Source organism: Hordeum vulgare, chromosome 5H (assembly GCF_904849725.1).
Source record: "Hordeum vulgare subsp. vulgare chromosome 5H, MorexV3_pseudomolecules_assembly, whole genome shotgun sequence".
In the NCBI taxonomy this organism is placed as follows: domain Eukaryota; kingdom Viridiplantae; phylum Streptophyta; class Magnoliopsida; order Poales; family Poaceae; genus Hordeum; species Hordeum vulgare.
Genome location: NC_058522.1, coordinates 327,605,904 through 327,629,421, shown reverse-complemented (window position 1 = coordinate 327,629,421; position 23,518 = coordinate 327,605,904). Strand labels below are relative to the sequence as shown.

The 23,518-nt window shown below is 42.0% G+C and overlaps 1 long non-coding RNA gene across 10 annotated transcripts; it reads right to left on the bottom strand.

Annotated features, from left to right (window-relative positions):
• Positions 1-1,765: 1,765 nt before the first annotated feature.
• Positions 1,766-7,899, bottom strand: LOC123395475. 10 transcript variants are annotated; one of them, XR_006609760.1, is made up of 11 exons: positions 7,532-7,886; positions 7,224-7,447; positions 5,640-5,759; positions 5,466-5,507; positions 5,241-5,352; positions 4,245-4,572; positions 4,001-4,167; positions 3,788-3,924; positions 2,893-2,987; positions 2,430-2,495; positions 1,766-2,285 (listed from the first exon to the last, which is right to left on the bottom strand). It is a non-coding gene; the product is annotated as an uncharacterized LOC123395475 (long non-coding RNA). The 10 variants fall into 10 exon arrangements; XR_006609762.1 differs by lacking the exon at positions 2,430-2,495 and having other exon boundaries at positions 1,766-2,429; positions 4,245-4,297; positions 4,466-4,572; positions 7,532-7,884; XR_006609759.1 differs by lacking the exon at positions 2,430-2,495 and having other exon boundaries at positions 1,766-2,429; positions 4,245-4,300; positions 4,466-4,572; positions 7,532-7,883.
• Positions 7,900-23,518: the final 15,619 nt, after the last annotated feature.

Here is a 23,518-nt window from a genome sequence, read left to right as displayed (position 1 = left end):
GAATACTACAAAGTTCATAGCTTTTTTCCCAAACCGTGAGGTGTTTACGATATGCTCTATTAAGTAGAGTATTTTATTAGGTACACATTTGTTACTTATTATTAAGAAAATTTATACAACAACTTTGGGATGTGCACATGATTCACAGTGTGGAGGAAATTAGCTGGCAATTTCCACAGAAATAATATTTATATGTATAGCCTTAAAATAATTTTATGGTATGACCTAACCCGTTTGTGGAAATCCATTTTAATTAGGGCCCACGTCAATTATGAATATATGCTATTTTTCATAAAGCCTCGGCTCCTTGTGTCACACATCGACTCACTGAATCACGTATGATGGGATAAGAAAGGTAACTAGCTTTTCTTGCGCCCTTATATAATGATGAGGGAGGGTAGTAGTTAATTTTTAGAGAGCAACTCTAGCGAATGTACAAAAATTCATACAGCCGTTGAGATGCAATTATAGAAAATATGTAGACGTGAAACTATTGGAACACACAAAACTCCTAAGCAACTATAGCAGATTCACATCTTCAAGGGTTTCCAAGATTATAATTTTTGTATTAAGGTGGTACCCTTCCTCTCCTTCCTTGTTGAACTAGTAGAACGTCGTCTGTTGTCACGGGCTTTAAAATTACGGTGCTACTCACGAAGCATAAATAAACTAAGAACAAAGCATGTCTCCGCTAAGACACATCTTACATCCTCGGTTCTGAGCTAACATGGTTCTTCAACCAAAACTTGGAAGCCAAGTACTCAATGAATGAAAAATAAACAACACTCGATTGATATCATCATACATGCACATGGCTGCACGTGACAAAGTATAGAGAGCCACAAATTCTGATGTACTATTAATGTTTGCTCATCCAAACTTCATACAGTTGCTAACGAACAAATTATTTAGTAGCTTTATCACCACATCAAGGAGCTTCTAGGCCTTTCTAGTCTCAATGTTGAAATAACATAGAGTTCAACTGAGAGGAAGAAAATCATGTTGCACAAAGAAGCCATTGAAATAAGGTTATGCAGAGCTTGTTAGATGCCTTGCAAACCTAGCTTAATACCAACATTTCTTTGGATTGAGACCTTTTTGTCGAGCTTAAATGAATCCTGTTAAAATTCACAAAATAAATGTCCTTGAATGATCCACAATTTCACATCCATTGATAATTCTCACCTGAAAGATGCACTTAAACTGTGGCTTGAATCCAAGTGTCATAAGTAATGCACATTATCTTCCATCTTTTATTATCGCATAGGTGTACAAACTTTTTAAACAAAGGAGCTTAAAACACAGAGACCTTTTTCTAAACCTTGGTGTCAATCAGGTTCTAAAGAAACAATTTTATCAAGCATTTCGGAACTTTGCAATATCTAACTGAAATCTAAACTACAGTCTAAGTTCACATGAGTTATTTAGTTACTCCCCCTGTAATGTAATATAAGATCTTTTAGCTCACTAAAGTAGTGATCTAAAAGATATTACATTAGTTTACAAAGGGAGTACATACTATTGTCGACCGTACAACAAAGTAGACATTATGTCAGCTATAGTTTGTGTTCAATAATAAACCGAAGACTTATAAAGATATAGTAAAACACGAGAATTACAAATTCATTGCATACGTCACAAAGGTCATGTTTAAAATGTACCACATCACAGATAAGGTAGTATGATTACCACTATCTTTTGATAAATTAAGGAATTTAGACTGAGATAGGTTGCCACGGGGCCACAAATTTTGACATAGAGACACTAATAAAAACATAATTGTAATTCACATAACTCATGTCATGTGCAGAATATGACTGTTGCCACAAATATCATCTATACATTTAGTAATAATACAAAATTGATGTAACTTAATTTTATCTTCCAAGTGTAAAAGAGGACCCAAAACAACATACATATAAATTTACGGTAAGTGGTTGACATACCACAATTTTGAGTTACATCGGAATTTCTTGGGCAATTCTACAAACGGGGACGTTGATGTGGATCCGCCGCGAACTGGTTGTGTCACGGCTCGATGTTCCCAACAGCTACCCACGGCACACAGGTCGCTTGCGGCCCCGTCGTGCTTGTGGACGGCCACGACGGCAGAACGACCGCGCCTCCATGTACCCCTCGCCCTCCTCCCAATCTTCTTGTTTGCTTCATTTTCCATTCTCATCTCTGTGCGCGGGTGTGGGTTGGGGCATCGACTGGTGTAAGTTGGACATTAGCAAGGGCGACAATCAATTCCGATGCAGTGCGCTGGACGGGGAGGCCTACATCTGCAAGGCAAAAAGGAGGCCGTGCTCAGGAGGGACCAGAGGTCTATGCCACGATGCCGGTGGTATGCCCACAAGGAGTGAATTAAATGATCCATGGTTGCTCCCAGTTTTACACCCATAGAAAACTTCAGTTTTGAGCAGCACCTGTTACATGATTATCGCTGAATCAGTTATAGGCTTGACTATCTCGAAAAGATCTACGTGGTCCCACTGTTTAGTAGTAAACGAGATGGCTTAATATCCATTGTTCACTCTCAGTGAATCTCACATCGAAAAACAAAGTTTGCATGTATAGGAACTGTAGTGCTCTACTAAAAAACTATTTGACATCATATCTACTAAATAGGGAGTGATTAAGGTGTCGGAGAATTAGCACAGGACTACCACAACTCTAGTAAATAGGGAATAATTAATATTTGACAACATCTCTACTAAACAGGGAATATTTATCTTTATCAATAAGTAGAAGCAAACAACTTTTGATCATAGAAGAAAAAAACTGACAAAAGTCAATTATCTCATTTCAGTTCTTACAACAACATGCCAATTTGATCATTTATATGCAGTGTAGTAAATTATGAGCATGATTTAGAGGGGACAATAATACCGCCTTCTATAAGTGTGAATTGGAGAGGAGATTATACGATGATATTTCTTCATCCTATTCATTTCCTTCTCTTAAAATATGATCAAATCAGCACCCTGTACATGAAAAAATTGTATGTTAGCTGATGGATTTTTCCCTATGAAACTGAGGTTTTGAGCATAAGAATCCAATTGATACAAATTTGAAAATGAAAACTCTAACATGTGAAACTAAAAGTTTATGGTTAAAATATATATAACCACAACAACTTGACATTCCAAAGTGGTCTAAGTATGTATCCACAATTCATCATCAAAACGATGTCTATAATGTAAATAATTAATGTTAACAACTCTAAGCTCCATGAATGGGGTGAAATGAAACTGTCATAGTACACAAAGTCTCAGTTACCTTACGTAGTGATATGGATTACAGATTAATTGAACTTGAAACTATTATATAGTGATACGTACCATGTACTATGCATTCATATATATAGAACACAATTCCTTAATTTTAATTAGCTCAAGTAGGACCGTGACTGCAAAAAGATCTTTTGCATGAAAAGATAACCATAGTTAAGTTAAAGTATAAGCCCTACTATTTTGATGCTAATTTTATGCAATGTACGCCACATGTCCTCAAGATATTCTAAATTGTGTGGACCCTATTATTAAGCTCTTGACATTCGGTGTTGGCTAGATTTTGATAGGGTTTCCTTCAAGTGCCTTGTGCAATTATGATGTCTACTATAAGATATAAACATCTTACTAAGATAGAGTTATATTATCTATATCTAGAACATGTGGCTTCTTCAGAATTGAACGTGAATATGAGGTGGCGTGTGGTAGAGAAGGGGGAAGAAACTTCTCTACTGCATGTTGTCCCTAGTAGTAGCCAGCCCTGCGACGTATACCTTCTTTGCATCACCCTGCCATGTAATCTTGTGGCAGAGCAGTAGAGGTGATCAACGCGTGATAAGATGGTTGATGGAGTCAAAGAAAAGAGGGTCGAGCTGGACATCACCCCGGAGGAAGCCGTTGCACCAGTTGTCTGCCAAACACAAAACATGACGATTAAAGGAGACATCTCTCCAGCTCCATAAACAAACCACATCATAGGAACATACCATATAGCGTGAAACTTTAGACATGGAAATATATTAAAATTAAACTCCAATTTGGGTGGCTGCCACCTCTAAGATATCCACCCTTACAAATGACCAATCCTCCATTTTTGTTGTTGTTGCAAACTATGCTAAAGAGCTTTCTGAATCACATGGCAGATCAAAAGGCCCTGGAAAAATCCCAAACAATATCGGTGGATCGATGTGCAAACAAGAACATAGTTGAAGGGGCAGGGGAGAGACAAACCAGTGCTAGTATTCTCTTTGTGATCATCTGTGTAGCCACATTCTTGACATCATCTTCTATGAGCATCCCATCAAATTTCATATTCCACGTGTTATGTGACACACCCGAAGGAAAATTTTCATTAGTATGTTAGATGGATTAAAATTGAACATAGCTTAGTCCAAAATATGCATAGCTACGGCCTACGAGTCAAAGATGTGGCTAGTAATCTTCGTCTACACCTTCCAGAGCCGATACTTGTTATTGCCTTCCTCCGGCTCAATGTTCCTCTGCCTCAACATGTCCCGAGCCTGTCGACAAACTCCTTGGAGTTCTCCATGCCTTGGATCTAGAAGAATGCCCATTAGTCCACCCTCCAACATATTATAACTTTATAAGATTCCAATACGTGTGGCCATTTTTTTCAGGCTTCACTATGTAGTTCGAATTAGTAGAAATCAATTTCTTGTGTCTAATAATTTACCGCCAATGTCAAACATACCGTTAGTATGCACTACTGCACTTGCCGCGGCTCTCGTGGTCAGCTCTATAGGACCTTTGCGAGATCTCTGTTTGGCTCATTGTTGTGTTATGTTGAAAGAATTTAAAAAAAAAAGCATATTGGGTATTCTGTAGATTTTTCTCTAGAAATTTTAACAATTAAATGGCACTGCAAAAGTAAATAGGAAGTCTTACACATTTGCACAATTACTGTATCATGAACCTGTAAAAACTAAGTTAGTGGACAAGGATACAAACTGAAAATCCTACCATTTATATAATCTTCACATTCATTCATCAACCTGATAGTAGCAATCATTCTAATAAATGGAATTAAACTTGGAGACTCCTCTTACGAAAAGCACAAGCATTGAACAAGAAGAGATGAAACAAACATGGCATAATTTGTTCTGCCCAATTCACCCAAAGTAACTGGTCGGTGATACAATTATTTGTAGCAGTCAAGCAGCTTACGAAACTATTTAATTAACTGCAAAGAGGAGAGAGCATTCTTACCTGCAATCGTTGAAATCACCACCAGACCAGCCTAATAGAGGGTCGGTATCTGTCTCGCACTGCGACTAACCCACGGATACTTGGAGATGGTGCAGCCTTATGGCTGATGCATCTATTCACAAAATAGCCAGACCATCATGTTAGTAAAATACATAAACAGAGAATACTCATTGTGTAGTCCGGGTGAACATCATTGTATCCTAGCCGGCTACCGCCCGTACGCACCTGGCTGTTGTCTGTGCCAGATTATTATGGGGTGCCATCATCCTGCAATAACAGCAAGAACAGCAACATCAGGTCCTAGCTTACTGATTTGCAACCTTCATGGAAGGCGCAACATCGACAAACACAAATAAAAGACAAGGGAGGGAGGGAGGTGCCTCCATTTGCCATCTCTACCAACAGATCCAGGTCCTGGTCACAGCCATCTTAATGCCATCAGCTTAATCAACATCGCCTCCTGCGCCTGGTGTCAGGTGCTTCTTCATTGGGCTGATTTGCTCCTGCTCGTCCTAATGCCTGCATGGATAAGAGGAGGTTAGTTACTCCCTCTGTTCCTAAACATAAGTCTTCTAAAAGATTTCATTAGAGGACTACATTTGAAGCAAAATGAGTGCATCTACACTTTAAAATATGTCTATATGCATCCGTATATAGCCTTCTAATGGAACCTCTAAAAAGACTTATATTTAGGAACAGAGGGGCTACATGGCAAGCACATAATAAAACAAACTGCAAAGCATGTATGTTCATCTACATTGTACAGTACAGACGATGGGGTTGACTTCAATTGTTTGCGAATATAGTACTTAGGCAGATGGAAAATAACCTACAAACTATTACCATGTTATGATTTTTAATCACTTTACCAGCATTTATAAGATTTTCTACACTGGCACAAGTCAACCATGTCATGGTGAACTGCAGGCATGAGGAGTATATGGCTGTACATATCAAAAGAAGAACCTACTTGGGCCAACATAACAACCTGAATAACCTACAAGCTAATAATAACTAACCGATGCTTAATTTTGTCGAGGAATGAAACGATGCTCGTATTTGGTTGAGTATTTAAACCTATAAGGTGGCTGCTCAAGTCGTCTCCCCGGTGCCCCCCCCCCCCCCCCCCCCCCGATTTGCATCATTGTCGTCCATTAGATCTTCGTCAAACTCGTCTTTATTTCATTGGTTGCCGTTGGATCGTCGCCGGAAATCTATTGTTCCCGTTTTGACCGCTCGGTGAGTTCAGGGCGGGGCATGACGTGTGGGGTCAGGCAGAACCTGATTGGCTGGGTCGCCCGTCTTTGGGAGCGCGGGGAGCCTCTCCTGCCGCGCCACATGCGAGGATCGTGGGCCCTGCACGGTTTCTGCTTCCCGCTCGCCCCTCTGGATGCATGCGAGAAAGGGGGTGGAGTAGAAGTCACAGGCAACATTCGTGAGCCGCTAGCTTAAGCTACATTTGAAAAAGCTTTTGTAGGATCGCTATAGGACAAAAAATATTCTCTGTATATTCAATTTGCAAAGTTATTTCAAAAATTCATATCGATTCAATAACAAGGTTACAGTACCAAGACAATCGATGTGCGTTCGTAAGTTAAGCAAAATAGTTCTATTTGCTTCTTCGTTTGAATCGGGCTTTTGCGCCATTTGATGCAACGGATTCTTCTCTCATCCCAACCTATGTGCTTGCTCAATCCTAAAGTTTCTAAAAAATACCAATATTATAAATGTGGTCATGGTTTTAAATGTGACTAAATAGCAGATGACTCATGGATAGAAATATTTTCAATGTTGTCATGGTTGTAAATGGTTCTTCTCTCAAACCTATGTGCTCGTTGAACTGGCTATCAAAGCAGCCATCGACAAACATGCCTACTTTCAAATACAGACGAGTCTTAATAGTAGCATTTTGTTGAGTACAAGTGCATGATGGTGAGATATTGAGCTGGGCAAACAGAGCATCCAATGTGGATGGATTGTTACCTTCCCAGATGCGGCGAGTCGATGAGGTTCACTCCGTCATGCCCCTGCAGCAAAATGCAATTTTCGCATCCAATCAATTCATTCCCCGGCAAGCATGAACGGAATCGAAGAAATCCATGGATTTGAGCGGTCCGTCCGTGTCCTGGTAGCGGAGCTGCTTGTGCCGGGCAAACTTTGACAGCAACAGCTAGCGCTGCGGGCTGCGGCTAGGGTTTGGCGTGCACCTGCAGCGTGAGAAAAGACTAGTGATTGATGTTGGATCCGTGACCGAGATGCATGAGAGCAACAGGAAGCTGCAACCAACCTACCTACCTACCGAGAGCAGCACATGAATCTGGGAGGGAGGTGGAAGAAGAGTTTTCGACGATGACGATGACGATGACGTGCTGTGGTCGCCGGCCGGTTGTGGGCGCATCTGGCATGGTCGCCCGACCACCCTTTTCTCTTCTCTTCTCTTCTCTTCTGATAAGGAGAGGAGAGGAGGGGAGAGGAGAGGGGAGGTAGACGAGGTCACCAGCTGTGGGGGCGAGGGCGAGGGCGGAGGCCGGCGGTGGTTGGCGGAGGCGGCGGTGGGGGAGGCCGGAGGGGAGGGGAGGAATGAATCGGCCTGCAGAACGAAGAGGTTTTCTTTTCTTTTTTTTTTCTTTTTTTTTTTGAGCGGAAGAGGTGGAGCTCAGGGACGATGCGAGCAGCTTGGGTGGGCGCTCCGTTGAGGCAGGTGCGGACGCAAATCGCTAACCATAAACATATTAGTACCATACCGGAAATTTAGTTAAAACGTTACCGGTTTATTAACCCTAATTCTATAGACTACATCGCCAACACGGGGACATGCACGGCTGTCAGCTGTGAAAGATGCCAAAGAGCACATACAAAAGAGGCCACCGAGCCCAACCCGTGACCCAGCATCAAAAGGTGCACACGGACGAAAAGATGGCCTCCGAGCCCATCCGTGACCCAGCACCGATAAGTGCGCACGGACCAAAATAATGCAGCGAAAAGATCCCCTATGAGGGCACAGTCGTAAACAAATAGCGCAATTGCATCCCTCAGGTTGGCATGTGCTAGACATTAGCACTTGGCTTTTTTTTCTTCTTTCTTTTATTTCATACATATGCCACTAATAAACTACTAATCCATTTGTTTTCGCTACCCGTTCGACTATCTCTTTTTCTTTTATTTAGTTTATACATATTATGTCACTAATAAACTACTAATTCATTCATTGTCGCTACCCGTTCGGCGACCACAAGGGTCCATCTCGAAGGCTGAGTTGTCGACGAGGGAACAAGCATGGCAAAATGTGGACTCCGAGGAGAAGTGCATGAGGACGGGCCCCATGCAAGCTTGGGTGGGCGCTCGGTTGAGGCCAAACTGGAACTGGGCCCCGCTACCAGTCGTGGCACGTGCGGACGTCAAATCCACCCCGCGAATCGCTAACCATATTAGTACCCTACCGGAAGTTTAGTTGAAGCGTTACCGGTTTATTAGCCCCAATTCTATAGACTACATCGCCAACACGGGACATGCACGGCTGTCAGCTGTGAAAGATGCTAAAGAGCACATATAAAAGAGGCCACCAAGCCCAACCCGTCACCCAGCATCAAAAGGTGCACACGGACGAAAAGATGGCCTCCGAGCCCATCCGTGACCCAGCACCGATAAGTGCGCACGGACCAAAATAACGCAACGAAAAGATCCCCTATGAGGGCACAGTCGTAAACAAATAGCGCAATTGCATCCCTCGGGTTGGCATGTGCTAGACATTAGCACCTGGCTTTTTTTTCTTCTTTCTTTTTTTTCATACATATGCCACTAATAAACTACTAATCCATTTGTTTTCGCTACCCGTTCGACTATCTCTTTTTCTTTTATTTAGTTTATACATATTATGCCACTAATAAACTACTAATTCATTCATTCTCGCTACCCGTTCGGCGACCACAAGGGTCCATCTCGAAGGCTGAGTTGTCGACGAGGGAACAAGCATGGCCAAATGTGGACTCCGAGGAGAAGTGCATGAGGACGGGCCCCATGCAAGCTTGGGTGGGCGCTCGGTTGAGGTCCAACTGGAATTGGGCCCCGCTACCAGTCGTGGCACGTGCGGACGTCAAATCCACCCTGCGAATCGCTAACCATATTAGTACCGTACCGGATGTTTAGTTGAAATGTTACCGGTTTATTAGCCCCAATTCTATAGACTACATCGCCAACACGGGACATGCACGGCTGTAAGCTGCGAAAGATGCCAAAAGCACATACAAAAGAGGCCACCAAGCCCAACCCGTCACCCAGCATCAAAAGGTGCACACGGACGAAAAGATGGCCTACGAGCCCACCAGTGACCCAGCACCGATAAGTGCGCACGGATCAAAAAAATGCAGCGAAAAGATCCCCTATGAGGACACAGTCGTAAACATATTCATAAACTAATAAACTACTAATCCATTTGTTTTCGCTATCCGTTCGACTATCTATTTTTCTTTTATTTAGTTTATACATATTATGCCACTAATAAACTACTAATTCATTCATTGTCGCTACCCGTTCGGCGACTACAAGGGTCCATCTCGAAAGCTGAGTTGTCGACGAGGGAACAAGCATGGCCAAATGTGGACTCCGAGGAGAAGTGCATGAGGACGGGCCCGATGCAAGCTTGGGTTGGCGCTCGGTTGAGGTCCAACTGGAATTGGGCCCCGCTACCAGTCGTGGCACGTGCGGACGTCAAATCCACCCCGCGAATCGCTAACCATATTAATACCGTACCGGATGTTTAGTTGAAAAGTTACCGGTTTATTAGCCCCAATTCTATAGACTACATCGCCAACACGGGACATGCACGGCTGTAAGCTGCAAAAGATGCCAAAAGCACATACAAAAGAGGCCACCAAGCCCAACCCGTCACCCAGCATCAAAAGGTGCACACGGACGAAAAGATGGCCTCCGAGCCCATCAGTGACCCAGCACCGATAAGTGCGCACGGACCAAAAAATGCAGCGAAAAGATCCCCTATGAAGGCACAGTCGTAAACAAATAGCGCAATTGCATCCCTCGGGTTGGCATATGCTAGACATTAGCACCTGGCTTTTTTTTCTTTCTTTTATTTCATACATATGACACTAATAAACTACTAATCCATTTGTTTTCGCTACCCGTTCGACTATCTCTTTTTCTTTTATTTAGTTTATACATATTATGCCACTAATAAACTACTAATTCATTCATTGTCGCTACCCGTTCGACTATCTCTTTTTCTTTTATTTAATTTATACATATTATGCTACTAATAAACTACTAATTCATTCGTTGTCGCTATCCATCACGTGTTTTTTGTTCGTTTGGGTTGACGGATCAGATGGATTTCTCTGCTTCTCGTTTCGATCGACCGTTGGACGAGTCATTTTTCGCACAGACCAACGAACAAAAACAAATACATGCCCATAATTTAAAATAAAATTAACATAATTAAACATTAATGTCCGGTCAACCTCCGGTAAAAGTCCAATTAAACTTAATTAAGCATAACTAAAAACTAGAAGAAAAGATTGCCGCCCAATGTCTCCCGAGCCACTGTCTTATGCGTCGGTGAGGTCGACGAAGTGTGACGGCAACCCCGCCCAGGGGAAGGCTTTGCTGCCACGTCGCATGTGCCACCTCCTATTCGGGGCGTCGGTGGATAGACTACGATGTCGACGCTCCTCCTTCGTGCCACCACCATGCACGCTCCTTCTCCTCGAGCTTCCGCGGCATGCGCCGCTCGCCATCCTCATACTTGGTGCATCGGAATGTCTAACCACTCCGTGAACGGCGACCACACGGGTCCATCTCGAAGGCATATGAAGGCAGTGGCGAAGGTCGAGGTGATGTGCGAGAAGGGCTAGCACAGGAGTCGCTCTTGCCCTTAGCCTTGCCGAAGATACCCATGGCGATCTAGGGTTTTGTTGTTGTCGGCGAGGGAACAAGCATGGCCAAATATGGACTCCGAGGAGAAGTGGATGAGGACGGGCCCCATGCACGCTTGCATTAAAAATGAAGGGGACCCAGATCCGGATGCTTCCACATGTTGCCCTGCGAACCCATGTTAGGTGGTCGCATTAACTACAACCCCGGGGGTGTGCGGGCGTCTGGTAGGTTGGCTCACGGCGAACACCGAGCGGACGCATGGTGCGTCCATCTCGTGACCGTGTGGATGCAAATATGAGCCAAAAGTGTGCCCGCACGGACGAGCGGACGCGTTTTGGGTTTGGTTCGACGCGTTGATCTGGTGTTTTCAACCGTTGAGACGTAAATGAACACACATAGACAATTTATGAAGGTCATGATTCCGGTAGATAGGCTAGCCTCTAAACTACATTCTGATCTTGGGGATGAAGCTCTCGTCGTCATGCCCACCAGGTTCAGAGACATAGGTGTTCTTGGTTGTTCTGTTGTCGTCCTTGGTGAAAAAATAGGTAGGCACTTGCCATTCTGGGTTGTCCTCGGCACCGCTTCTCGCAAGAAGCTCATCCATGTGCAATCCATCCTTCGGGGTCACATAAATGTTAGCGAGATCCTTCAAGTTCGGGTTTATTTTCGATACATCACTAAAAAAGTCATATATGTTTTTAGATGAACATGAGACTCAAGCCTCCTCCCCGCGTTAAACTATCATTAGTGAAACCATATACCACACTAGTTCATGCTTCGAAAACCGAAGTCCAAAAAAAATATAAGTCTTGAAAGTTATATGACTAGTTAGTATACGAAAGTAATTGAAAATTCTGAAGCAGAACAACTCGATGCATGCATTGCCCAATTCCACCACCCCCCAACCCCCGCATGTGTCGCCCTCTGGCGGCGATACGGGAAAGCCATAGTCGTGCCACCCCCGGGACACCTCTCCCACCCTCTCCCATTGTGCCACCGCTAGTGGGGACGCCAAGAAAGCCTATGTATGCCCTGGGGAACGTGGTGATGAGTCGAAATTATGTAACTATTTTACTAGTATTTTTATGTCTACTATGTAGGCTTTGTGGAATTTTATCGCGTTCGTTGTCGTTTTTCTCGAAAACTTTCAAATGTTGGTTTATTAAAGAAATCTCAGAAAATGGTAGTGGAATCATGACATTAAGGTGATAATCACCTTCCATAAAATAGAGAAGAAAAATGGGCGAAGGAACAGTCGTCGCAGGGCAACAAGAGCAGAAGACGACATGCCATACGACCGCGAATGCTCCTATGAGCAATCGTATGGAGTGTTGTCGCTACCACCTCATCCATTTTATTCACCCCGTGAAGGAGGATCATGGATGAGAGACCCAAAGACACCCAAAATTTGCTAGGAGGAACCCTAGCCGCAAGAGGTATCCAGAGGAAGGAACCGACCAAAGGAGGTGCTCCCTCCACCATCTCCATCAAGAGGGCTTCAACATCATCTCCATCAACATCCTTACCGCCACCATCTCAGTTTCTCCATTGTAATATAAAGAACCCTAGAGGAATATCTTGTGTATTACATGTGTGAGTCGTTCATTTTCTCCATCATTGGTGAGATGACGTATGTTGCCTTCATGAGTGAATAATCCCCTTTATTCTCGGGGTATGAATGAACCCTAGTGTGTAATACGTTGTTTGATATTAAGATTTAATATCCTATTTACATGTTTATGTTTATAATCTTCTTGATGTTGGATCAAGTCAGCCATCCAATGTATGCTAATTTTGGACGGAACGTTTTTATTATTGACTAACTGTGTGGTTGTTGGGCGACCATAAAAACCCGTGAACCACCATTGTACCGTATGCTCATGCATAAATAGAATATCGATAAAATAAGACGATACACAATTCAACTCGATTTTATTCAACTTTTGATAAAAGAGAACAAGGCTACCAGACCATCACTTTCCACTACAAACATAGACTCGAAATTGAAAATCCTACGCAGCTCATCGGCTTTACATTTATTCAAAAGGGACTCAGAAAAATATATATTAAATCTGCTCTTGTACGCTCTTGTAGGTCCACGAGCTCGCGAAATGCCGTGTGAGAGAGCATACCACGGCAATTCCATCCTAAGATTTTCATTTGGCCCGGCGTACCACGCCAGATCTTCCCGCGAGCCGCCGCCATGTTTGTTTCCGTGCGGGGGCATGAGGTGTAGGGCGACCGCCGCGATGCCTCGCTCCTTGGTGCACCCGTGCGTGGGCCACAAACACGTAGGGCCCAGCAGTGCCCCAGCTCGCCTCCGCCTCTCGGCCCGGCCAGCTTCACCTCGCCTGCCAGCCTGTTGCACTCCCCAAGGCCTGGCCCAACGTGAGTTCTGCCCAGCCACGCTATTCCGCGCCACATGTGTGTATTGTTATATGACGCCCAGATCGGTTGCCCCGTAGTAGCACATTTGGCCAGTTGACCTTTTTTCACCTCTGCAAATTTATCAATTAGTCAATGCATTTCATAATTATGGAAAAAATACAAGTTTTAAAAATGCTAATAGTAAATTAACCGTTAATCGCATGTAAAAACTATACATATGTAAAATGTCCAGAATTTCATGTAGATTAATAATATCCAACTTTCAACCATGTTTAAAATGTTTAAATTGTTGTTTTCATTTAATTTGCATAAATGTCATGTTAAAACGATTTATTTTGTAGCTAAATAACCGTAGCTCCGATTTAAACAAACTTTATATGAAAAATGTTGTGCTTGATGTGCACTACATGATTGTGGCGTTTGCATGCATAGTAGGTTGCATCTAAATGCACATATCTATGTTGCAAGTGCTTTGTGAATACGTCTAAACTGTTAGTTTGTTTAATATGGCATCGATGTTTGCATCTAGTCCATAGGTCTTTTGCATATGGTTCCTTCATGAGAATTGCTCTAGGATATGTCTATTTTGATGTCATGCCTCTGGTCGCCATGTATATTATCATTAACATATTCGTTTGTTGCTTCCAATATGCTATCATGTTAAAAATTGCAGTCTGTTTTCGTAAAGTTCCATTTTGCAAAGCTTGAATTATGCAAACCATGCCTCTTTTGATTATGTGAAACGGAGTGATTTGTAGTAGACTATACCTAGTTGCTATTAGTAGGTTTCCCATGCCATGTATGTCATGCTTAGTTGTAGTTGTCATCATGTGAACATTACTAAGATGATGTTGCTATTTGGTAGGGTCAAATATTTTCAAGTCTGGAAATCTGATTATTTCAGAATGCCATGTTGTAGGGATGCTAGCTATGAATGTGTGCTTATTTAGACCTTTCTAGTGTGGAATGAAATAAAGTGTATCATGCCTACTACCATGCGATAAAGTTTCATGCCATTATATGACCTGTAGAATATGTTTTTCTTGCTGCCAATATGCCTTCATGATAAAAGCTGCACAGTTAAAACTGTTATTTTTCACTAAGTCTGAAACTATGTTCAACGTGCCATTTTGTGAGCTCTTTTCCTAGTTATCCATGCTTTTATTAAATTTTCCGTTAGGAGATGATTGTTTTGCATCTTGTCAGCTACTGCCTCATATATTATTTGTGCATTTTAGAATCTTTAGGTGCTTGTTTTGGGGTGTGTAAAATGTCATGTTCCTGTTTCGGCAGATTATATCTATAACTTGTGTTGGTTGTATTTGTTGAACCGTTGCTCCGATATGAACATCCATATATGAAAGTTGCTTAAAATCTCATATAGTTTCATAATATCTTCTTGCATCCATGATTTAACATGCTTGTGACTGACATTTGCATATATTTTGCATTCATGGCATATTATCTTGTGATGGTGTCGTAACTCCGTTTTAGATGATCTATATATGTAAATCGACTAGAATGACATGTAGAATTAGACGGTCCACATTATTTGTTGTTTAATAAATATAAAATGTGTTTAGTTCAGATGTGGACCAATTTCAAAATTTACATATGGGGTCATTTCGGAAATGTTATATATTGTTTCCGACCTCATTTAAAATGCCTATATAGTGTAGTTTATTTATGCTTCACCTCTTGCCATGTTTAATAACATTTAACATTGTCGTGTACCTAAATGGGAGTGAACGAAGTAATTCAAATATAGAGTTTCGTTAATATGCAACTCGTTGCATATTGAGCTTCACTTAATGTGTAGGAGTTGATTGTTGTGCTTTGCCATACCATGCATAATTAATTAAACATGCATCATATTTGTTTGCGCATCATGTCATGTATATGTGTGGTGTTTATCGTGTGTTGATTGTTTGTTTCCGGATTATTTCTTCTCGATAGAGTTCCAAAACCGCTTCGGAGTGTGAGGATTTGTTCAACTACGTTGGTTCGTCTACTTCACGGATTCGTTCTTCTTCCAAGCGGGATCACAAGCAAGATGATCATTTCCCTAAATACCACTACCATAATTGCTTTGCTAGTTGTCTGATACGTCTCCAACGTATCTATAATTTTTTATTGTTCCATGCTATTACATTATCTGTTTTGTATGTTTTATATGCATTAGTATGCCATTTTATAATTTTTTGGGACTAACCTATTAATCTAGAGCCTAGTGTCAGTTTATGTTTTTTCCATGTTTTTGAGTATTGCAGATAAGGAATATTAAACGGAGTCCAAACGGAATAAAATCTTCGGAATGATTTTTCTTGGACCAGAAGCAACCCAGAAAACTTGGAGATGAAGGCAGGAGAGCCGTCATGTGGCGACAAGCCAGAGGGGCGTGGCTTATGGCCCCACGACATCCCTCTTAACCCTATTTTTCGGCCTAAAAATTCCCAAATATTCCCAGGATACAAAAGAGAGCCCCGAAAATACTTTTCCGTCGCCGGAAGCCTCTGTTCCCATGAGATCCAATCTTGGAGCCTTTTTCGGTAATCTATCGGAGGGGAATCGATCACGGAGGGCATCTAAATCAACTTCATTGCCCCTCTGATGATGCGTGAGTAGTTCACCACAGACCTTCGGGTTCATAGCTAGTAGTTATATGGCTTCTTCTCTCTCTCTCTCTCTCTTTGTTCTTCAATACCAGGTTCTTCATGATCTTCATGGAGATCTATCTGATGTAATACTCTTGCGGTGTGTTTGTCGAGATCCGATGAATTGTGGGTTTATGTTTAGATTATCTATGAATATTGTTTGAGTCTTTTTTGAATTCTTGTATGCATGATTTCATATCTTTGAAAGTCTCTTAGAGTTATTGGTTTGGTTTGGCAAACTAGATTGGTAATTCTTGCAATGGGAGAAGTACTTAGTTTTGGGTTCAATCGTGCGGTGTCCTCACCCAGTGACAAAGTAGGGGTAGCGAGGCACGTATTTGTACTGTCGCCATCGAGGATAAAAAGATGGGGTTTTCATCATATTGCTTGAGTTTATCCCTCTACATCATAACATCTTACCTAATGCGTTACTCTGTTCTTCATGAACTTAATACTCCAGATGCGGGCAGGAGTCGGTCGATGTGTTGAGTAATAGTAGTAGATATAGAATCGTTTCGGTCTACTTGACACGGACGTGATGCCTATATGCATAATCTTTTGCCTTGGATATCTTCATAATTATTCGCTTTTCTATCAATTGCTCGACAGTAATTTGTTCACCCACCGTATTATTTTCCTTCATGAGAGAAGCGTCTAGTAAAACCTATGGCCCCCGGGTCTATTTTCCTTATTATACTTTCATATCTATAAACCAAAAATACCAAAAATACCTTGCTATAATTTATTTACTGTTGTTTTAATTTTCCTTTCAGCAATCTTTTATATCTATCTCTATCAGATCTCATCTTTGCAAGTAACCGTGAAGGGATTAACAACCCCTTTTAGCGTTGGGTGCAAGTGTTTGATTGTTTGTGTAGGTGCGAAGATTGTGGCCTTGCTTGTTCCTCCTACTAGATTGACACCTTGGTTCTCAACAAACTGAGAGAAATACGTATCTACTTTGCTGTATCACCCTTTTCCCTTCAAGGGAAAACTAACGCAAGCTCAAGAAGTAGCATTGCCTCGCTTCTATCTGTTATGTCTCGTTACCTACCAATTAAATGTCAGCCTCCCAACATTGCCATGAAATGCCTCTAACCCCTCCACATCCCAGCAAACCTTTGTTTGGCTATGTTACCGCTTGCTCAGCCTTCTTACAATGTTGCTAGTTGAAGGTGCAGATGCTTCCATGTGACAACATGGATATTCTTTTGCATATCACCGTATTATTGCTATTTAATTTAATGGACCTATATACTTGGTAAAAGGTGGAAGGCTTGGCCTTCTAGTCCGGTGTTCTGTTCCATCTTTACTGCCCTAGTTACTTGTGTACCATAGTTATGTTCCATATTGAGTGTTCCTAACATGTTTAGGGTTGTTATGGGGACCCCCTTGATTCTCGTTTTGGGATAAAACTCTGTTGGCAAGGCCCAACATTGGTACTATATTTTCCCAACATAATAATAATGAACACCGTTATTAAAACATATGGCGTCATGAACTCGAGGAGTAATTTAACATAATACAGGGAGGGCCAGTGCTGATGGTGCTGGTCCCTAATAGAGCCACTTGCGGGGCCACCAGGGTGTAACGCCTACGATGCGATTGATACATCCATTTTGCATCATGCTTTTTTGTTGATATTTATCGCTTTATGGGCTGCTATTACACTTTACGGTACAATACTTATGCCTTTTCTCTCTTATTTTATAAGGTTTACATGAAGAGGGAGAATGCCGACAGCTGGAATTCTGGTCTAAAAAAGGAGCAAGTTTGAGATACCTATTCTGCGCAACTCCCAAAGCCGTGAAAATCAACGAGGAATTATTTTGGATTTTATAAAAAATACTGGGCGGAAGAAGTACCGGAGGGGAGCCACCAGGAGGCCACAAGCCTGCCAGGCGCGGCCTACCCCCTGGTCACGCCTGAGTGGCTTGTGGGCCCCATGTTGCCCCTCCGGCTCCCATCTTTTGCTATAAGGAGGGTTTCGTCCCAGAAAAAATTTAATGGGAGGCTTTCGAGAGGAGACGCCGCCGCCACTAGGCGGAACTTGAGCAGAACCAATCTAGAGCTCCGGCAGGGCCGTCCTGCCGGGGAAATTTCCCTCCCGGAGGGGGAAATCGTCGCCATCGTCATCACCAACACTCCTCTCATTTGAGGGGACTCATCTCCATCAACATCTTCATCAGCACCATCTCATCTCCAAACCCTAGTTCATCTCTTGTAACCAATCTCCGTCTCGCGACTCCGATTGGTACTTGTAAGGTTGCTAGTAGTGTTAATTACTCTTTGTAGTTGATGCTAGTTGGATTACTCGATGGAAGATTATATGTTCATATACTTAATGCTATTCAATACCTCTAAGGTCATGAACATAATTATGCTTTGTGAGTAGTCACTTTTGTTCCTAAGGACATGCGATAAGTCTTGCTATAAGTAGTCATGTGAATTTGGTATTCGTTCGATATTTTGATGCGTTGTATGTTGTCTTTCCTCTAGTGGTGTTATGTGAACGTCGACTAGATGACACTTCACCATTATTTGGACCTAGAGAAAGGTATTGGAAAGTAATAAGTAGATGATGGGTTGCTAGAGTGACAGAAGCTTAAACCCTAGTTTATGCGTTGCTTCGTAAGGGGCTGATTTGGATCCACTAGTTTAATGCTATGGTTAGACTTAGTCTTAATTCTTCTTTCGTACTTGCGGATGCTTGCGAGAGGGGTTAATCATAAGTGGGATGTTTGTCCAAGTAAGGACAGCACCCAAGCACCGGTCCACCCACATATCAAATTATCAAAGTAGCGAACGCGAATCATATGAACATGATGAAAACTAGCTTAACAAAAATTCCCATGTGTCCTCGGGAGCGCTTCACCTCATATAAGAGTTTGTCCAGGCTTGTTGCTACAAAAGGGATTGGGACATCTTTCTGCATCTTTGTTACTATTTTTACTTGCTACTCGCTACGAATTATCTTATCACACAACTATCTGTTACCGATAATTTCAGTGCTTGCAGAGAATACCTTGCTGAAAACCACTTGTCAGTTCCTTCTGCTCCTCGTTGGGTTCGACACTCTTACTTATCTAAAGTACTATGATAGATCCCCTACACTTGTGGGTCATCAAGACTCTTTTCTGGCGCCGTTGCCGGGGAGTGAAGCGCCTTTGGTAAGTGGAATTTGGTAAGGAAACATTTATATAGTGTGCTGAAATTTATTGTCACTTGTCACTATGGAAACTAATCCTTTGAGGAGCTTGTTCGGGGTATCTTCACCTCGAACGGAAGCACAATGAGTTGCTCCTCAACCTACTGCACGTACTGAAAATATTTGTTATGAAATTCCTTCGGGTATGCTAGAGAAATTGTTGGCTAATCCTCTTACAGGAGATGGAACATCACATCCCGACTTGCATCTAATCTATGTAGATGAAGTTTGTGGTTTATTTAAGCTTGCAGATTTGCCCGAGGATGAGGTCAAGAAGAAGATCTTTCCCTTATCTTTGAGGGATAAATCATTGACATGGTATAGGCTATGTGATGATACTGGATCATGGAAATACAACCGATTGAAATTGGAATTTCATCAAAAGTTTTATCCTATGCATTTGGTACATCATGATCAGAATTATATCTATAATTTTTGGCCTCGTGATAGAGAAAGTATCGCTCAAGCTCGGGGGAGGCTTAAGTCAATGTTATATTCATGCCCCAACGATGAGCTCTCGAGAGAAATTATTATTCAGAACTTCTATGCTCGGCTTTCTCGTGATAATCGCACCATGCTTGACACTTCTTGTACCGGTTCTTTTATGAAGAGAGATATTGACTTCAAATGGAATTTATTGGAAAGAATTAAACGAAACTCTGAAGATTGGGAGTTTGATGAAGGTAAGGAGTCAGGTATGAATCTTAAGTTCGATTGCGTTAAATCCTTCGTTGAAACAAATACTTTTTCTGATTTTAACGCTAAACATGGACTTGACTCTGAGATAGTAGCTTCATTATGTGAATATTTTGCTACTCATATTAATCTGCCTAAAGAGAAGTGGTTTAAATATCATCCTACCATAGAAGTCAATGTAGTTAAACCCAATCCAGTTGAAGAGAAAGTCATTGCTTATAATGATCCTATTGTTCCTAGTGCTTACATTGAGAAACCACCTTTCCCTGTTAGAATAAAGGATCATGCTAAAGCTCCAACTGTGATACGTAAGGGCTACATTAGAACACCTACACCCCCTGAGAGAATTAGAGTTGAACCTAGCATTGCTATTATCAAAGATCTCCTGTCCGACAATGTTGATGGGCATGATGTTCACTTCTGTGAAGATGCTGCTAGAATTGCTAAACCTCATGCTAGAGACAAACATAGGCGTGTTGTTGGCATGCCTGTTGTTTCTGTTAAGATAGGAGATCATTGTTATCATGGTTTATGTGACGTGGGTGCTAGTGTTTGTGCAATACCTCGATCTTTATATGATGAAATTAAAAACGAGATTGCACCTGTCGAGATGGAACCTATTGATGTTACTATTCAGCTTGCCAGTAGAGATACTATCTGCCCTTTAGGAATTGTCAGAGATGTTGAAGTCTTGTGTGGTAAAACTAAGTATCCTGCTGATTTTCTCGTTATTTCTACCACACAAGATAGCTTTTGTCCCATCATATTTGGCAGACCTTTCCTCAATACTGTCAATGCTCATATTGACTGTGAGAAGCAAACTGTCACTCTAGCTTTGAAGGTGTGTGATACGTCTCCAACGTATATATAATTTTTGATGGTTGCATGCTATTATCTTGTCAAACTTTGGATGTTTTGTATGCCTTTTTTAATCTTTTTTGGGACTAACTAATTAACTCAGTGCCAAGTGCCAGTTCCTGTTTTTCCGTGTTTTTGACCCTTTTCAGAGGAGGATTTTGAACAGAGTCCAAACGGAATAAAACTTTTGAAAAGATTTTTTCTGAAACAAAAGACGATCGGGAGACTTGAGAACCAATGCAAAGGGTCACCACGGACCCCACAAGCCCTCATGGCGCGTCCAGGGGGCCCGCGCCTCCCAGGATTGTGGGCTCCCTGGGCCTCCTCTGCCCTAGGTCTTTCGCCTATATATTCCCTAAAATCCCAGAAAAAATCAGGAGATCATCGAAAGTACTTTTCCGCCGCCGCAAGCTTCTGTCTCAGCAAGATCCCATCTGGGGCACGTTCTGGTTCCCTGCCGGAGGGGGGATTCAGATACGGAGGGCTTCTTCATCAAAACCATGACCTCTCTGATGATGCGTGAGTAGTTCACCATAGACCTACGGGTCCATAGCTAGTAGCTAGATGGCTTCTTCTCTCTCTTGGATCTTCAATACAAAGTTCTTCATGGTCTTCATGGAGATCTATCTGATGTAATCTTCTTTTGCGTTGTGTTTGTCGAGATCCGATGAATTGTGGATTTATGATCAAATTAACTATGAATCTTATTTGAGTTTCTTCTGATCTCTTATATGCATGATTTCATATCCTTGTAATTCTCTTCGAGTTGTGGGTTTTGTTTGGCCAACTTGATCTATGATTGTTGCAATGGGATAAGTGCTTGGTTTTGGGTTCATACCGTGCGGTGACCTCACCCAGTGACAGAAGGGGTAGCGAGGCACACATCGTGTTGTTGCCATCAAGGGTAAAAAGATGGGGTTTTCATCATTGGTTTGAGTTTATCCCTCTACATCATGTCATCTTGCTTAAGGCGTTACTCTGTTCGTCATGAACTCAATACACTAGATGCATGTTGGATAGCGGTCGATGTGTGGAGTAATAGTAGTAGATGCAGAAAGTATCGGTCTACTTGTCTCGGACGTGATGCCTATATGTATGATCACTGCCTTAGATATCGTCATGACTTTGCGCGGTTCTATCAATTGCTCGACAGTAATTTGTTCACCCACCGTAATATTTGCTATTTTGAGAGAAGCCTCTAGTGAACACTATGGCCCCGGGGTCTACTTCACACCATATTTCCAGCCTTACTCTTTTACTTCGTTGCACTTTCTGCCTTCAGATCTCACTTTGCAATCAATCTTGAAGGGATTGACAACCCCTTTATAGCATTGGGTGCAAGCTCTTTTGTGTTTGTGCAGGTACTTTGGACTTGACACGATTCTCCTACTGGATTGATACCTTGGTTCTCAAACTGAGGGAAATACTTACTGCTCCTGTGCTGCATCACTCTTTCCTCTTCAAGGGAAAAACCAATGCAAGCTCAAGAGACGACAGAAGGTTTATGTCGTCGTAGGAGAAGGGTTTCTGGCGCCGTTGTCGGGGAGGAGGATCAAGTCAAGAATAGTCTCCCGTCAACGTGCCAATTTCTGGCGCTGTTGCCGGGGAGGATCAAGTCAAGAACTCATCCAAGTAAGTGACGCAAACTCATCTCTTGCATTTACTTTTTTGCCTCTTGTTTTCCTCTCCCCCACTTATGAAAAACAAAAATTTACAAAAATATTTGCCTTTTTCGTTCGCCCTTTTCTCTCGCTTGCTCTTTGTTCGCTTGTGTGTTTGCTTGCTTGCTGAAGTCACCATGACTGAAAACACCAAACTTTGTGACTTCTCGAATACTAATAATAATGGTTTTATTAGTACTCCGATTTCTCCCGCCACTAGTGCGGAATCATACGAAATCAATGCTGCTTTGCTGAATCTTGTTATGAAAGAGCAATTCTCCGGCCCTCCTAGTGAAGATGCCGCATCCCATCTTAATACCTTCATTGAGCTTTGCGATATGCAAAATAAGAAAGATGTGGATAATGATGTGATTAAATTGAAGCTTTTTCCTTTCTCATTGCGAGATCGAGCAAAAACTTGGTTTTCGTCTTTGCCCAAAAATAGTATTGATTCTTGGAACAAGTGCAAAGATGCTTATATATCCAAGTATTTTCCGCCGGCTAAGATTATTTCTCTCCGTAATGATATCATGAATTTTAAGCAACTTGATCATGAACATGTTGCACAATCTTGGGAGAGAATGAAATTGTTGATTAGAAATTGTCCCGCTCATGGCTTGAGTCTTTGGATAATTATACAAATCTTCTACGCTGGCTTGAATTTCGCTTCTAGAAATATCTTGGACTCCGCCTCAGGTAGAACGTTCATGGAAATCACGTTAGGAGAAGACACAAAACTCCTAGACAATATCATGACGAACTACTCTCAGTGGCACACTGAAAGGTCACCTACTAGTAAGAAGGTACACGATATAGAAGAAATTAACTCGTTGAGTGCTAAGATGGATGAGTTAATGAATTTGGTTGCTAGTAGAAGTGCTCCTTTAGATCCTAATGATATGCCCTTGTCTTCCTTGATTGAGA